Raw genomic sequence first — 3572 nt, 5'->3', positions numbered from 1 at the left:
GGCAGCACTCACAACAGAGGCCTGTAACTTTGGGAAAGGGCAGGAGTTTGCAGCCTTAGTTTGGAGAGTGGCGGCCCCCTTTAATTACTCAAGAAAATTCAAAGTTTCATTATTCAGCCACATAGATAACCTGGCAGTAACTGAGGAGATCACAATTGTTCTGCAGATAGGTTTTCTAGCTCACCCTATCCGGGTCGAAAACTTGTTGTTTAACTACAAAACTTTAAAACCGGTCGTCACGGAAACCGGTCGAGCCAAGAAAGTAAAAGGGGCCTAACTCTCGACTCTACTTTGGAGGCTGTTTCCGAGCTAGTGTCAGTCGCTTGAGTTATGAGGAAAGAGTGGAGAAAGCAAGACGAGGAATTGCCCTGCCGCGTTTCACTCATTACAACAGTGACTACACTCCAAAAGTACTTCATTAGCTGAAAAGCACTTTGAGACGTCTGGTGGTCATGAAAGGTGCTATATAAATCCTTTCTTTCAATTCTTTCAACCGGAATTGCGACGGGAATCACGGAGGCTTTTCCATTGACTGAGCGTATCAGGAAGTCACCCCACAATCAGTAGATGGCAAATCAGGGGCAGGGTGACAGTGATTTCCTGATATACACAGCATCTGCTGACAGCACTAACTCAGAAAAATAGATGCAAATATATCAGTATTATTATGGATTATGGTAATTACAGAGCATTTGACTCTCATTCCAAACATTTCCTGTTTGATCCTTTGGTACTGCATTACTAAGGAAGAGGTCCAACATTATTCATGGTGGGTTTGGTTGATCCTGCCATTTACTTATCATGACATTGGAACTGTTTTATTTTGGCATTTGTTGCAAATATTTTTACTATAGTTCGATTAGGCGCTGTCAAAGGCTGTTTCACTTTTTAAAGGGAGAATCTGGCTGTATTTGTTTGTTCAGAGCACGTCACTTCGAAAAGTGTGTTCCCAACATCAAGCTCATAGCATTAGCTATTTTAATCTTTGTATTATTTAAATCTTTCCTACATGTATTAATGGAAAATATATGTTTTTTTTTCTCTGAAATTCTCTGTCTGGAGGTGTATTTTGTCCTTTGTTTTGTCTGTAATTTTGCCTTATTCTTTGTTGAACTGGGTTGAGTGGGTAGGCACAGGTTTTGTCACTGGCTACTGTCAGTTCTCCACCCTCCCACCCCCCACTCCCCACTCCCTACCCCCACCCCCACCTGCAGACAACAGGCGGAGATGCCAAGGACCACCCAAAGGGTGATTCCTCCTCACTGCAGAACACTTTCCTGATTCTAGGTTGTGAAGCCTACCCTAGAGTGTAATGCGCTCCATCATGTGACATTGCAACCCTGCAGAGGATTAATTCACCAATCTCAAAAGTGAGAAGAATTCTAAATACTAAAATTTTTACTGGGCTTGACAGGGTTAATGCTGGGAAAATGTTTTCCCTGGCTGGGGAGTCCAGCACATGGGGGTCACAGTCTCAGAATAAGGGGTCGGCCATTTAGGACTGAGATAAGGAGAAATTTCTTCACTCAGAGGGTTGTGAATCTTTTGGAATTCTCGCGCAATCTATCGATCAAAAATCTATTGACCTTTGTCTTGAATATACTCAACGACTGAGCCTCCACAGCCCTCTGGGGTAGAGAATTCCAAAAATTCACCACTCTCTGAGTGAAGAAATTTCTCCTCATCTCAGTCCTAAATGGCCGACCCCTTATTCTGAGGCTGTGACTCCTGGTTCTAGACTCCCCAGCCAGGGAAAACATCCTCCCTGCATCTACCCTGTCAAGCCCTGTAAGATTTTTATATGTTTCGATGAGATCACCTCTCATTCTTCTAAACTCTAGAGAATATAGGCATAGTCTACTCAATTAAGAAAGGTGAGAGAGAAAAAGTGGGAAATGAAATACCTGTAAGTCTAACATCTGTTGTGGGGAAGTTATTGGAATCTATAATTAAGGATAGAGTGACTGAGCACTTAGAGAAATTTGAGCTGATTAGTGTGCCAACATGGATTTGTAAAGGTAGGTCATATCTAACAAACATAATTGCATTTTTTGAGGAAGTGACTGATGTAGACAGGGGAATGTCCATGGATATAGCTTAGAATATTTTCCAAATGGTGTATGATAAGAGACTGTGGGGCCGAAATTCCCCTGTCCTGCACCTCTCGTTAGCACCTCCGGGGGGGGGGCGCAAACTGTTTGCACCAGGGGGCGGGCAGCAAGAGAGGGCGCTACCAGCTCCCTGGAAATTTCATGGGAGTAAGCGAAGGCACGAAAACGGTAGCACCCCGGGCTGCTACGCCTCTGGCGTTGACATCATCGCGTACGCAGCGACCTCATTCCACCCCGCGGCGGAAATTGCCCATCGCCCCGTGAGGCCGCCGTGGGCGATGCCCGTGCCAGCCTCGTGGGTCATGAACCGGGTCGTTCACCCATCGTGGGGCAAGCCTTACAGGGAAGGTGCACTGCACCGCGCCGCCATCTTTTATTTCTCCCCCTCCTTTACCGTTCGGGCCGTTCACCGCTCCTTCCGCGGGCTCTGGGGTGCCATCGTACAGCCAAGGTAATTAAGGGATATGGAGCCAAGATGGGTAGATGGAGTTATGCTATAGATCAACCACGATCTCAGTTAATGGCAGAACAGGCTCGAGTGGCGAAATGGCCTACTCCTGTTCCTATGTTACGAACAAACACTTGCATCTGAGCAAACAACCACCAAGCACACCCAAATACTAAAAGCAACTAATGCGTATCCCCGAAATAAGCAGCGACATAATCTAATCGGGATAGCCTAGCCTAGACATGGGCCCCAATTTTAACTCCAGGTGGAGTCCCCACACAGGCCTGAGTTAAAATTACAGTCGGGTCTCAACGATGTCATTGGGCCACAACATATTTGAAGAAGGACCCTGTTTGATCTGCGCACGTGGCCTTGCTGCCTGCTCAGGAGAGCAGGTTAAAATTGTAGATGTTGCGATCATGGCGGCTTTCAGAGAAGCAAAAGCCAGGGTGATTTTAATTACCCACCTGCCAGGTTTCCGCTGAGCGAGTCGGATAAAAATCGCCCCCAAGTACCACGAGTGGCTATCTCAAGTTCAAGTCCCACTCCAGGGACGTGAGCACAAAAAATCTAGGCTGACACTCCCAGTGCAGTGCTGAGAGAGCGCTGCACTGTCGGAGGTGCCGTCTTTCAGATGTGATGTTAAACCGAAGCCCCATCTGCTCTCTCAAGTGGACGTAAAAAATCCCACGGCACTATTTCAAAGAAGAGCAGGGGAGTTATCCCCGGTGTCCTGGCCAATATTTATCCCTCAATCAACATAACAAAAAAACAGATTATGGTGTTTGTGGGAGCTTGCTTGTATGCAAATTGGCTGCTGCATTTTGCACATTACAACAGTGACTACACTCACCAAAAAAGTGCTTCACTGGCTGTAAAGTGCTTTGTGACGTCCAGTGGTCGTGAAAGGCGCTATATAAATCCAAGTCTTTCTTTATTTTCTTTTATTGTCTTGCTACCCTCTGCCAAAACCATGCATTATTCTGGGACCAACATGGAAAGCAAAGACAGCC

Source organism: Pristiophorus japonicus, chromosome 6 (genome assembly GCF_044704955.1).
Source record: "Pristiophorus japonicus isolate sPriJap1 chromosome 6, sPriJap1.hap1, whole genome shotgun sequence".
In the NCBI taxonomy this organism is placed as follows: domain Eukaryota; kingdom Metazoa; phylum Chordata; class Chondrichthyes; family Pristiophoridae; genus Pristiophorus; species Pristiophorus japonicus.
This window is presented reverse-complemented; position numbering follows the sequence as displayed.